This window comes from Muntiacus reevesi, chromosome 15 (genome assembly GCF_963930625.1).
Source record: "Muntiacus reevesi chromosome 15, mMunRee1.1, whole genome shotgun sequence".
Classification (NCBI taxonomy): domain Eukaryota; kingdom Metazoa; phylum Chordata; class Mammalia; order Artiodactyla; family Cervidae; genus Muntiacus; species Muntiacus reevesi.
The window spans coordinates 26800300-26815418 of record NC_089263.1 but is presented as its reverse complement, the minus strand read 5'-3'; the positions used below and the strand labels follow the sequence as shown (position 1 = coordinate 26815418).

The window sequence follows — 15119 nt, the reverse complement described above, 5'->3', positions numbered from 1 at the left end:
CGAGAGCTTCCAGATGTTCAAGCTGGATTTAGAGAAGGCAGAGGAACCAGAGATCAAATTGCCAACATCGGTTGGATCATAGAAAAAGCAAGAGAATTCTAGGAAAACATCTACTTCTGCTTCATTGACTACACTAAAGCTTTTGACTTGTGGATCACAACAAACAAGAGATGGGAAATTCTTCAAGAGATGGGAATACCAGACCACCTCAACAGTCTCCTGAGAAATCTGTTCAATTCTTGAAGAGATGGGAATACCAGACCACCTTACCTGTTTCCTGAGAAATCTGTATGCAGATCAAGAAGCAACAGTCAGTACTGGACATGGAACAACAGACTTGATTCCAAATTGGGAAAAAGTATGTGAAGGCTGTATGTTGTCACCGTGCTTATTTAACTTATACGCATCATGCGGAGTGCCAGGCTGGATAAAGCACAGCTGGAATCAAAATTGCTGGGAAAAATATCAATAGCCTCAGATATGCACATGACACCACACTTATGGCAGAAAGTGAAGAAGAACTAAAGAGCCTCTTGATGAAACTAAAAGTGGAGCATGAAAAAGCTGTCATAAAACTCAACATTCAAAAAATGAAGACCATGGCATCTGGTCCCATCACTTCATGGCCAATAGATGGGGAAACAATGGAAACAGTGACAGACTTTATTTTCTTGGGCTCCAAAATCACTGCAGATGGTGATTACATCCATGAAATTAAAAGACACTTGCTCCTTGGAAGAAAGGTTATGACAAACTTAGCATATTAAAAAGCAGAGACATTACTTTGCCCACAAAGTCAAAGTCATGGTTTTTCCAGTAGTCATGTATGGATGTGAGAGTTGGACCATAAAGAAAGCTGAGTGCTGAAGATTGATGCTTTTGAACTGAGATGTTGGAGAAGACTCTTGAGAGTACCTTGGATAGCAAGGAGATCAAACCAGTCAATCCTAAGGGAAATCAACCCTGATTATTCATTGGAAGGACTGATGCTGAAGCTGAAGCCAATGCTTTGGCCAACTGATGCGAAGAACTGACTCATTAGAAAAGACCCTGATGCTGGGAAAGATTGAAGGCAGGAGGAGAAGGGGGCAATAGAGGATGAGATGGCATCACCAACTCAATGGATATGAATTTGAGCCAGCTCTGGGAGTTAGTGGTAGACAGGGAAGCCTGGTGTGATGCAGTCCATGGGTTCACAAAGAGTCAGACACAGCTGAGGGACTGAACTGAACTGAAGAATGATAGACAAGCTTTGCACAGTGGCAGTATCGTAACCAGTGAGGTTTATGAGGTGCGATTATTGCTAATAGAAAAAAAAAGATAGACAAACTTAAATGTAAAACGTAAAACTATAGAACTTCTAGAAGAAAATGTAAGAGAAGATCTTCAGGACTTAGAACAGGGCTGGGAACTCTTAAACTTGATACCAAAAGTGTGATTCATAAGAGGGAAAAATTGATAAGTTTAAATTCATCAAAACAGCCTTTGCTCTGGAAAAGAGTCTGTTGAAAGGATTCAGATAAGCTGTTTACCAGAAAAAAAGTGTTTGCAAACCAGGAATCCAACAAAGTGCTTATATTTAGACTGTTTAAAGAACTCTCAAAATAACAGAAAAGAAAAATTTGTTGGGAAAATGGGGGAATTTCCTGGCAGTTCAGTGGTTAGGACTTTGTACTTTCAGGGCCAAGAGCCCGGGTTCAGTTCCTGATCAGGAATGAAGATCTTGTGGTGTGGCCAAAAAAAAAAAACCACACACACCTGACAAGCTGTTTATCATTAGCCATTAGGGAAATGTAAACTAAATGTAAACAAAAACCATCTAAGATACCATTACACACTTAGTCATCGGAGTGGCTAAAGGGTAACCTGTGGACAATACTGAAGACGCAGATGTAAACAAAAACCATCTAAGATACCATTACACACTTAGTCATCGGAGTGGCTAAAGGGTAACCTGTGGACAATACTGAAGACGCAGAGCGTCTGGATTCCTCAGTCATTGCTGTGAGGATGTAAAGTGGTACAGCTTCCCTGGAAAATAGGTGGGTAGTTCCTTTCAGAGCTAAACATGGATTCACTGTAGGGACTCAGCTTTTGAATTCTTGGGCATTTATCCCAGAGAAGTGAGGAGTTATTTCCATGCTGGGATTGGTACACAGACACTCATAGCGGGTTTGCCCATGACGGTATCCTTCAGTGAGTGATGGTTGAGCAGACTGTGATCCATCCGTACCCTGGACACCACTCAGCACCAAGAGGGAACGAGCCACTGGGATGTGCAGCTGCTTGCGGAAATCTCAGGGAAACTGTGCCAAGTGAAAAAAGCCAGTTCTGAAAGCTTAAATACCTTGTGATTACATGTATGTAATATTCGTGAAGTAATGTAATTACAGAGATGAAGATCAGATCACTAGTTGCCGGGTCAGGGAGTGGGGCACAGGATGGGTGTGGTTATGAAGGGCTGACAGGAGGGAGCCCTGTGGGAAAGGCCGAGTGTGAGTGAGTATCTTGGGGGATGGTGGTGGTTGTGGTTAAAACAAGCAGCATAGAGCAGGCACCCGTGCACAGACAGCTCATGAAATCCAGACAGTCTCTGGTGGTCCAGTGTGCATTTTTGGTAGCAGTGTCCTGGCGATGTGTTTGGTGTTGACCTCAGTGTAGGCAGGGTGAAGGCAACATGAAACTTCCCTGTACATTGCTTTGCAGTTTCTCCTGAATCTGTAATTGTTTCAAAATGAAGAGTTTATAAAACAGTGGATCTTTTAGATGTAGCTCATTTGATGAATTTATTGATGCAGACAACCTGATTAACAAGCCTGTAGATATGAAGTGTGTGGACATTTTTGGAGAGGTGGAAATGAATTACCACAAGTCTGAAAACCTGCTCGTTTTTGTTGAGAGGATATTTAGCTTGATGTCATCGCACTGGACTGACACCAGGCATCATTGTCCTGTGGGCTTGACAAAGGCAGACAGATATTACAGGAAAAGGGAACAGTAATGATACTAATACCCTATGGTGTTGTGGAGCAGAAAGGAACAGGACATTTGTGTGTGTGTGTGTGTGTGTGTGTGTGTGTGTGTGTGTGTGTGTATGTGTGTGTGTGTATGTGTGTGGTAGTTAAATAGTAGTGGCTCAGATGGTAAAGAATCTGCCTTCAATGCAGGAGACCCAGGTTTGATTCCTGGGTCAGGAAGATCCCCTGGAGAAGGAAATGGCAACTCACTCCGGTATTCTTGCCTGGAGAATCTCATGGACAGAGGAACCTGGCGGGCTACAGTCCATGGGAATGCAAAGAGTCGGACATGACTGAAGTGACCTAGCATGCAGGAATATAACTAAAACCAAAAATAGTCCAAAGGTCCATGAAAAAATGAAAATGATACATAACAAAATATATACTTACTGAAAAAGAGGCGACAGAGGAGGAATAGAGGAACAAAACACAAGAGTCGTATAGAAAATAAACATCCAGATGGCAGAGATACTTCCAACTAGATAAGTTAAAACACCAAATGTGCATGGATTAAACACTCCAATCAAAATTCACAGATTGTCAGGCTGGATTTAAAAAAAAAGTCCAGTAGATTCAAAGAGGTTGAAAGTAAAAGAATGGGAAAGACATATCATGCAAACAGTGACTGTCAGAGAGCCACAGTGTTGTACTAATTACAAGACAAAATATGCTGAAGGAAAAAAAGTTATTAAATACAAGAGGGACTTAACATTTAAAAAAAACTAATGTCCATAGCTGGGCTTCCCTTGTGGCTCATCTGGTAAAGAATCCGCCTGCAAAGTGGGAGACCTGGGTTCGATCCCTGGGTTGGGAAGATCCCCAGGAGAAGGGAAAGGCTACCCACTCCAGTATTATGGGCTGGAGAGTTCCATGGACTATAGTCCATGGGGTTGCAAGGGGTTGGACGCAACTGAGCGACTTTCACTCACTTCACTCACTCACTCAATGTCCATAGCTAACATTAAAGTTCATTCTTTGTGTTGTACAGTTCTGACAAGCTCATAGTCATGTATGCACCATTACAGTATGACACAGAATAGTTGCACCATTACAGCCTGCAAAATCTAGATGTTTAATAAATGATTTTAAATTAGCTAAATTGCTATATCAGAGGACACAAGATACATTTAAAAATATTGTTACTGGGAGGACCCAGAGGAGTTGGGTGGAGAGGAGGGGGGGATCAGGATGGGGAATACGTGTACCTCTATGGCTGATTCATGTCAATGTATGACGAAACCCACTGAAATGTTGTGAAATAATTAGCCTCCAACTAATAAAAAAAATTAAAAAAAAAAAAACTAAAAAAAAAAAATATTGTTACATATTTCTCATGCATCATTTTACTCCTGTTAATTACTACTGATTGCCACTCAACAAATTCTGTTGTTGTTTTATTTAAATAATAACATTTATATAACAGGAAGAGAAATAATGCAGAATAATATAATTTCCATCAGTACCTATTTTTTAGGTTAAAGCAATAATATGTGTATAATTACTTATTAAATGTTATATTATTATGTTTTTTTGTCTATTATTGCTGTGTCCTGGACTGACTGTCTAAAAGTTGGTCATTACAAGAATAACTTCTCTTAGCAATAGTTGGAGAAGCACAAGCTAAGTCCAGCCGGAACTGTGCTTCCCTTGTCGGGGGTGGGGATGGTGAAGAGTAAGAAAGTACTTGGATATCTCTTTGTTCCTCCTGACACTGTCATGTGAGGGGTGACCCAGAGAAACCCAGGGGTTTCTCCCTTAGTAAGAGAGCATTCTGGTTTTAGTACCATATTTTAAAGGTATTCTTTTAAAATTATTTTTTTATTTAGCAGAAATTAACACAGTGTTGTAAATCAACTATATTTCAATTTTACAAGTATGCTTGAGTCATCTGAATATGGCCTCAAAGCTAACAAAAGCAGGAGTATGAAAAAGAAAAACTGGAAAAAAAATTAAAAGACATTATTTCTGGCACATACTAAGAGATATGTAAATATTTGTAAAAAATTAAGTTTTAGTCACTCAGTTGTGAGACCCCATGAACTGCAGCCCACCAGGTTCATCTGTCCATAGGATTTCCCAAGCAAGAATACTGGAGTGGGTTGCCATTCCCTTCTCTACTGGATCTTCCTGGCCCAGGGATAGAACCTGGCTGGCTCTCCTGCGTTGCAGGCGATTCTTTACTGTCTGAGCCAACAAGGAAGAAATATTTGCTGAGGATTAATGAATGAATGAGTGAAAAGTATGTGAAGTGTTGCTACATTTTCCAATCCAGCTACTTGTGTAGACTATCTCTAAAAGGGAATTAGGAGAATACAGATTAGAAATCTTTTTAAAATCACTGTTCTTAGCTGATTTAAATTTATTATATGTATAGGAATATCCTTTTCTTTGCTATTTTAGGCGCCTGTTCCTTGCTGAATTAGAATATCAGAGAAGTGAATTTGGCTTTGTCAGAATGTTTCTAAACAACCCAGCCAGGAAACCACACCCTTTCAAAACATATACTCTCACACACAGATTTAAATTAAGCTGGATTTTTATGTGTTTTTTAATTTGCCCAGTTGTTATAAAACTTTTCATTTTATATAAATATGTAGTCTCTTGTGGAAATATTAATCACATTTAAGATTGAACTGGTCTAATGTTAGCTTTTCATAGAACAAAGTATATGGTTTTATAATATGTATATTTTCAAAACTTGTAAGACCTCCAAATAATCACATCCCATGGTGGTCTCATGGCCTCAGGAATGAAAAAGATCTTCAGTTTTTGACTGTTCAGATTACTGAAAGTCACGGCTGGAAAGGATCTTAGAATTAATCCAGCCCTGCCCCACCCACACGAATCCCTGGGAGTCAGCCCCATCTCCCACCCCCACTGCTGTGCAGATAAGGAAACCTTAGTCCCAGAAGACCTTTTCCAGATATTTCCATCACGTTCTCTTTGATGCTTTCAGCATGTGTGTCCACACTTCGTTAGCCAAAGAGAACATTTGTTTTAGTTTTAAGTAGAAAGATAATGAGTTAATGGCTTTTCCTAGCCCTTTGTGTGGCTCTTTCCAAAAGAGAAGGCGGAACTGCCAGGCGCTCACAGCCGCTCCCAGGTGAGGGATATGTCTGGGGCCCTCAGTTCCTGGTGTATCTTCAGCTCCGCCTCAGATTTCCATGTGTCCTCTGTAAGTGTAGTTTCACAGATAACAAAGCAGCCACCACTTAAAAAAAAATTTTTTTAAGTCCATTCTTCCCCAAAATATTGTTAAACCTTGTTGCATAATGTTAATCCAAATCCATAGTTCAAAAAAGCTTTTATAGCATTTACTGAATAATAATTTGCTAATTCAAAATAGTATAAAATACAGTTATTTACTTTCAAGATTCTTGTGCTTTAAAAAATGTACTTACAGGAACCTTCCCTAGTGGCTCAGTGGTAAAGAATTTGCCTGCCAATGCAAGAGACACAGGTTCGATCCCTGATCCAGGAAGGTCCCACCTGCCACAGATCAACTAAGCCTCTGCGCCACAGCTATTGAGCCTATGCTCTAGGGCCTGGGAACCACAACTGCTTGAGCCCAAGTGCCACAGCTACTGAAGCCCGTGCACCTGTAGCCTGTGTTCAGCAACAGAGAACCCACTGCAGTGAGAAGCCTGTGCACTGCAACTGGAGAATAGCCCTGGATAACTGCAACTAGAGAAAAGTCCACATGGCAACAATCACCCAACACAGCCAAAAATAAATAAGTCAAACAAACAAACAAAAAACGTACTTACAAAAAACCATACTGCACCTTTAAAAATATAAATGAAGAGACTGGATAAATTAGCATGTAAATGTGGTGGCAAGGGTGTGAAAAGTAATTCTATTGTACTGAAAATAGCCATATTCATCAAAAATTAAAGGAGCAAATTAACTTTCAAATATTTCCAAATAAATAGATATTATGGAGAAATATTTGGGGAAATATTTATGTTGAAATTTTCTTTTACAAGTACAATATTTCGCTAATGACACTAAGATGAGCTACACAGCCCTTATGAAGATAATTTTAAAGCTGTGTGATTCAGCTAAATTGATCATAGTTTAAAATCTTTTCATATTTTCTTTTAGTAAAAAATACCTTAGCTGAAGCATCCCTGTGTACCTCAGTGACTTTGCCTAGTTTATCCGTGACGCCCTGAGCACTCTCTAATTAATCCCATGAATCTATCATCTGCTGGTGAACATCTGTCGTAAAGAGGAGACATGATTTGTTCTTGGGGTTCACAGGGTGAAATCTGCCCTGTTGGAAGGTGGCCCAGATGTGTTCCTGGGTGCCAGGCAGCCCCAGCGCGGCCCTAGGGGGAGGGAGGGTCAGCCAGGCTCTCTCTAGCACTGGCTAGTTGGGGTGTGTCTGAGGAGACAGGCAGGGTCATCTGCAAACCATCCCAAAGGCTTTTGTGCTGCATCTGATGACGGTGACCAGGGTCACAGCCAGACCTTTTTAGTCCTGAAAAGACAAAATGTTCTCTTAAGTTTATCTGCCATACTTGCCTCTATCTGTGGAGGGACTGATTGGTTTTTAGCTCTCATTATACATACAAAAGGAGGCAGACTACTCAAGCCTGCCCTGTCTCTAGAGCAGTTTCGGTGCATCATTTTCCAGTGCTCTGAAACTCCCGTTCAGATACCCTGACCGAGCACGTGCCTTTGCCCCACAGTACTAAGAAGCTGATGATGTTTTGCATATGTTTGTGTAGTACTCTTCAGGTTTAGTTTACATATCAGTTTGTCCTTGCTTTGTTACAGGCCACCCCTGTACTTAGCATCTTTAAACATAATCATGGTTCTGTGGGCTGGCTGTTTGGGCTCAGGTGAGTTGAGTGGTTCCTTTTGCTAGACTCACCTGGGCTCACTCATACAGATGCCATCAGCCTGTGACTTGGCTGGGACTGTGGGTCTAGAATTTCCTTGCTCATATGTCTGGAGGCCGGCAGACTGTCAACCCGAGCATCTCATTTCTTTCCCCTGTGACCGCTCCAGCAGGCTAACCTGGGTTCCTTCCTAGGGGTTGCAGGGGTGTCTGCAACGAGACAGAGCAAGCTGGGTGCTTTTCAGGCCTCTGCTTGTGCTATGTTTGCCCTTTGAAACAAGTCCTGCTGCTGCCCAGATTCAAGGGGGAAAAGAAGGACTCTTCCTCATGCCAAGAAGAGCTGCCACGTCACATTGCAGTGGGACATCCAAAGGGGTTGGCAGGAATTTATCACAGTTATTTGCAATGTATCTACCTGTGCTGACGGGAGTATTTTCATAACAAATTTCAAATGCATATCAACATTCAGACCTACCCTGAAGTAGAAAGAATAACACATTAAACCTCTTATATGCCCATCATTTGGATTCAACAATTTCCAGTATTTTGCTGCATTTTTTTTGACCTCTGTTTTAAAAGTTTCCTCTTTGCTGAAGTATTTTCAAGCAAGTCCCATGGTGCTGTTTTAGCTCTGCATGTTTCAATATACCTCCCCTGAAAAAGGAGACCTTGCTTAGGTAGCCGCCAGCCATGGTCATGTCATGGTATTCTCAGCACTTAGTCCATAATTAAATTTTCCCAATTGTCTCTTTTTGCAGCAGGTAGATTTGGAAAGGATTCTATCCACATAAAGTTCATAGCAGTTCCAATGTGCCTTTCTTTTCTTTTTCCCTATTGATCGGCTTTGAAGACTGGTCTGTTTTCCTACAAAGAAACTCCTGCATTCTGTTTTTCTGTGGCTGCTTCCTTTTGGGATCGTTTGACGTGCAGGTCCAACAGACTGGTTCCAAATAGGAAAAGAAGTATGTCAAGGCTGTATATTGTCACCCTGCTTATTTAACTTATGTGCAGAGTACATCAAGAGAAACACTGGGTTGGAAGAAGCACAAGCTAGAATCAAGATTGCCGGGAGAAATATCAATAACTTCAGATATGCAGATAACACCCCCCTTATGGCAGAAAGTGAAGAGGAACTAAAAAGCTTCTTGATGAAAATGAAAGAGGAGAGTGAAAAAGTTGGCTTAAAACTCAACATTCAGAAAACTAAGATCATGGCATCTGGTCCCATCACTTCATAGCAAATGGATGGGGAGACAGTGGAAACAGTGTCAGACTTTATTTTGGAGGGCTCCAAAATCACTGCAGATGGTGACTGCAACCATGAAATTAAAAGACGCTTACTCCTTGGAGGGAAAGCAGACAGCATATTAAAAAGCAGAGACATTACTTTGCCAACAAAGGTCCATCTAGTCAAGGTTATGGTTTTTCCAGTAGTCATATATGGATGTAAGAGTTGGACTGTGAAGAAAACTGAGCGTCGAAGAATTGATGCTTTTGAACTGTGGTGTTGGAGAAGACTCTTGAGAGTCCCTTGGACTGCCAGGAGATCCAACCAGTCCATCCTAAAGGAGATCAGTCCTGGGTGTTCATTGGAAGGACGGATGCTGAGGCTGAAACTCCAATACTTTGGCCACCTCATGCTAAGAGTTGACTCACTGGAAAAGACCCTGATGCTGGGAGGGATTGAGGGCAGGAGGAGAAGGGGGCGACAGAGGATGAGATGGCTGGATGGCATCACCAACTCGATGCACACACATGAGTTTGAGTAAACTCCGGGAGTTGGTGAGGGACAGGGAGGCCTGGTGTGCTGCGATTCATGGGGTCACAAAGAGTCGGACACGACTGAGCGACTGAACTGGGCTGAACTGAACTGATGTGCATCTCTAGCATCTCTTGTTTGTGAAAGTTGCCCAATGGGTGAATTTCATTTAGGGCCACTCTTGGAGCAGGTGTCCTTTTTAAAGAGGACCCCCATGCTTGCAGTCTCGTCATGTAAGGCTTGTCTTACTTTCATTGATGCTTAAGTTGATGGGTGGGCTGACCCTTTGATGATCATTATACAAATCTGTTATTTCAGTTATTATAAGGCAATGATTTCCTAACTCTGTCATTTCTTCCAGATTTTGTTAGCTGGAGTTTCTTTTATAAGGAACTTTCCCTCATCAATTAGAGTCACTTAGTTATCTGCAGCGTGGGGACAGCTGACCCTTTTAATTGATGGCTTACAGAATAAGGAATTGGCGCACTAGTTATATCCATAGCTACTCAATTCATAGTGGTTTTGGGTATCTCTTTCTTTTTTCCCTTTGTTTTTGATATTATAGCCAGACTTTGAAGATATGAAAGGTTCTAATCCACACCATGCAATAAAGTGAGTATCATAGTAGAGTCAGACAAATTATTTTATTTCCCAGTGCATACAAGAGATATGTTTACACTATACTGTAGTCTGTGTGCAATAGTAGCATTATGTCTGAAAAAACAATGTATATACAATAATTTAAAAGTACTTGGTTACTAAAAAATGCTAGCCATCCTTGACAGCCTTCAGTTTATAAAAAATGCAAAGTTCAATAACATGATGTATGCTTGTATTATGAACTCATCATGGGTTTTAGATATTCAGTGTGTTTCAATCATTTGCATTTTTTTGAGGCTCAAATTGTTTCATCTTTGGGCCTTGGGAGCTACTTGTTGACTTCTGTCTCCCTTGGCACCATTACTCCATGAGAGTGCCCTTGCTTTCTGGCACAGTATATCTCAGGATATCTGGGGGAGTAAGTAAGCGTTAGTCTTTCAGTCGTGTCTGACTCTGCGACCCCAAGGACCATAGCCTGCAAGGCTCCTCTGCCCATGGGATTCTTCAGGCAAGAATATTGTAGTGGGTAGCCAACCTCCTCCAGGGGATCTTCTTGACCGAGGGATTGAACCCACATCTACTGAATTGCAGTTAGATTCTCTACCATCTGTGTCACCAGGGAAGCCTGTCTCGTATGTTTCTTGTAATCATCCATTCTTGGCTGGAGATTACAGTGTGGGCAGTGGTTGGGCTCATTGCTATTTAGTTTTTATTGTTTTTAGTCCTTTCTCTGACAAGAGCTGGAAGACACATATATATAGTCAGCCTTCTGTATCTGTGGGCTTTGCGTGTATTCAACCAACTGCAGATGAAAAATACTCAGAAAAAAATTCCAGAAAGTTCCAAAAAGCAAAACTTGAATTTGGTGCACAGTGGCAGTTGTTTACATAGCATTTACATTGTATCGGTATTATAAGCATCTAATTCTGCTTTATTGACTATGCCAAAGCCTTTGACTGTGTGGATCACAATAACCTGTGGAAAATTTTGAGAGATGGGAATACCAGACCACCTGACCTGCCTCTTGAGAAATCTGTATGCAGGTCAAGAAGCAACAGTTCGAACTGAACATGGAACAACAGACTGGTTCCAAATAGGAAAAGAAGTATATCAAGGCTGTATATCGTCACCCTGCTTATTTAACTTATATGCAGAGTACATCATGAGAAATGCTGGGCTGGAAGAAGCACAAGCTGGAATCAAGATTGCTGGGAGAAATATCAATAACCTGAGATATGCAGATGACAGCACCCTTATGACAGAAAGTGAAGAGGAACTAAAGAACCTCTTGATGAAAGTGAAAGAGGAGAGTGAAAAAGTTGGTTTAAAGCTCAACATTCAGAAAACTAAGATCACAGCATCCAGTCCCATCACTTCATGGGAAATAATCACTGCAGATGGTGATTGCAGCCATGAAATTAGAACACGCTTACTCCTTGGAAGGAAAGTTATGACCAACCTAGACGGCATATTAAAAAGCAGAGATATTGCTTTGCCAACAAAAGTCCATCTAATCAAGGCTATGGTTTTTCCAGTAGTCATGTATGGACTGTGAAGAACGCTGAGCGTAGAAGAATTGATGCTTTTGAACTGTGGTGTTGGAGAAGACTCTTGAGAGACCCTTGGACTGCCAGGAGATCCAACCAGTCCATCCTAAAGGAGATCAGTCCTGGGTGTTCACTGGAAGGACTGATGTTGAAGCTGAAACTCCAATATTTTGGCCACCTGATGCAAAGAGCTGACTCATTTGAGAAAACCCTGATGTTGGGAAAGATTGAAAGCAGGAGGAGAAGGGGACGACAGAGAATGAGATGGTTGGATGGCATCACTGACTAAATGGACATGAGTTTGGGTAAACTCTGGGAGTTGGTGATGGACAGGGAGGCTTGGTGTGCTGCAGTTCATGGGGTTGCAAAGAGTCGGACACAACTGAGCAGCTGAATTGAACTGAGAGGAGATTTAAAGTGTATGGGAAGATGTGCATTGGTTTATATGCAAATACTGCACTATTTTTTTATAAGGGACCTCCATGAATTTTGATACCTGCAGGGAGTCCTGGTACATATAAATACATACATGTTTCTTTTTCTCTTAAGTATATTTTAAAAATCAAGTATAATTGAGTTTTTAACTTAAATTAGAATTGCAAATTTTTATTTCTTTGTTTTTTATACTCTTCTCTTTTCAATGAAAAGTTTTGGTCAGTGTATGTTAACATACACTAATATGTATTGATATATTAACTAATGTGTGAAAACATGTATACTAATGCTAATAATATATGCTGTCAGCATTATTACTTTGAAATTGTTATTTATTTACATTTAACTTTGAACTGTTATATACATAATGTGATAATGCTAATATTATAGGTTATTGTAAATAATAACTAATATATATTAAGTATACTAATAGATGATACACATATAAAACAGCTCATTATTATGTATTAGTACACTAGTAAGTCTGTAACAGTTTCAGATTAGTTAATGCACACACACAGACATAAATAAAAGTTTTGAAATAATAGTGCTGATATTATTAGTAACAGACTTGTTGTTCATTTGCTAAGTCCTGTCTGACTCTTTGCAACCCCATGAACACCACGTTTCCCTGTTGTTCACTATCTCCCAGAGTTTGCTCAAACTCATGTCCATTGAGTTGGTGATGCCATCCAGCCATCTCGTCCTCTTTTGCCCCCTTCTCCTCCTGCCCTCAATCTTTCCCAGCATCAGGGTCTTTTCCGACTGGATGAAATTTAAGTATTCTCTGTAATGCCCTTTTCCTTAGAAAATATTCCACTGAGAATTCCATCAAAGTACTTTGGACAAGTCACTGGGAACCATTCTTTTCTTTGTATGGTTAGGGCACCAAATTAATGTATATATTCTCAACCCAGTTGGTTTTCAGTTTTTGCAGATGATTTTTTTCTTCTTGATTTCATTTTTTAAAAATATGTAAAACATTTTTGTTTCCAAAGTCAAAACTGCAATGTAGAGTTTGCCTAGAAAAGTCTCATGTTACTAGGGTTACCTCCCTCCTCTGAAGGCAAGTCCTTTCATTTGTTCTAAATTTTCCTTCCAGTGTTTCTTTTGCAAATATATTTCCTTTTAGAAACTATCTTAAATAGAAAAAAAATTTACATCTTTTTCAATGAAGTTCCACTAGCTTTTCTATATTTTTTGGTTATTATTTGTTTTAAAAGATTAGTATTATAAAGGTTTTATCACACCTACCTGTGTCAAGTGTAAAAGAACAATCCAAACATTCTTTGGCAGATGACACTGTTTAGCTTTTTTTAAGAAATATATCTGTCTCTTCAATGAGTTTGGTACATTCGGAAAACAGACTGAAAACTAAAATGAAATAGAAAGATTTCTTCTAATTTCCATTTGTTGTCTGAGGCTGAGAAAATATCTCACAGAAGTTCTTTTACAAAGATGACTCTGAGAAAAATAGTTCCTTGAATTAAACCATAGTGGAAAATAATATGAAATAGAATATATATGTGTGTGTTTATATACCTGAGTATCTTTGCTGTGCAGCAGAAACACAATACTGTAAATCAGCTGTGTGAAATGAAAATCACTTAATCATGTCCCAATTGCTTGCAACCCCATGGACTGTGCATTCCATGGAATTCTCCAGGCCACAGTACTGGAGTGTGTAGCTATTCCCTTCTCCAGGGGATCTTCCCAACCCAGGGAGTGAACCCAGGTATCCCTCATTGCAGGCGGATTCTTTACCTTCTGAGCTATCAGGGAAGCCCTGGTGTATAGTTGAAGTCAACTATAGTTCAATAAAAAAAAAATAGCAAGATGAGAAAGACATTTTTTAAAATGTTATTGAGTAAGAACCATGAAACTGCAGGTGCGCCCTGTGTGTTGTCCTCTGTTGACTTTTTAATTCATTCTCTGCCTTCTTCATAGTCATGTTCATAGACTTGAACTTGAGAAATTCTAGAGCCTCAAAATTAACATGACCAAAATTGTGTTCATAAGATTTGGAAAGAAGGCGGCTTGGCAAAATTGGGAGAATATTAGAGAAATTAGAGTTGAAATTGGTAGAACTTGATGCATTTTTGTTAATAATGTTAGAAAATTGTTGTTATTATTTGGTTTTAACACATATACCAGAGTTATATAAAATGTTGACATTGGGGCAACTTGGATGAAGTACGTATAAGGGAATACTTTGTACCATCTTTTCATCTCTTTTGTAAAGCTAAAATTGTTCCAAATGAAATTTTATTTCACACACACACACACACTTACACACACAGACAGTAAACTAAAAAGACTTAGAATGCATGAAATACAAAGGGATCCTTAGAGAACTTCAACAAAGTGGTAAGAGAAGTAACCCAACAGAAAAAAGGGATTAAATGAAATGCATGCCAAGTAATGTACCATTTTTGTTAACCACACAGGTGAAATGTATAAGGTTAATATCAAGTGTTCATATGGATGAGGGAGACAGGATAGGTTGACCTAATATTCTTGGTTGGCAAGTTGACAGTATCAGTTTAAAATTTTTGTTTTAACTAAGGATGTACATGTGTGTTCTCAGTCGTGTCTGACTCTTTACGACCCATGGACTGTAGCCCACCAGACCCCTCCTTCCATGGGATTTCCCAGGCATGAATACTTGAGCGAGTTGTCATTCCCTTCTCTAGAAGGTCTTCCCCACCCGGGGATTAGTCCTGTGTCTCCACATTGCAAGTGGATTCTTTACCCTCTAAGCCACTGGTGAAACCCTAGATACACTATGGTACATCCATACTGTGGAATGCTAGACAGTCATTTAAAAATCATGAGGTAGATTTTTATTGTTTGACATAATCTCCAAGACAAAAATATTAAGTGAGAAAATAAATTGTAAGATAGTAAATGTAGTC

At 39.9% G+C, this 15119-nt stretch overlaps 1 pseudogene; it reads left to right on the top strand.

Annotated features, from left to right (window-relative positions):
* Positions 1–1248: 1248 nt before the first annotated feature.
* On the top strand, positions 1249–1375 carry LOC136147722 (U4 spliceosomal RNA; annotated as a pseudogene).
* Positions 1376–15119: the final 13744 nt, after the last annotated feature.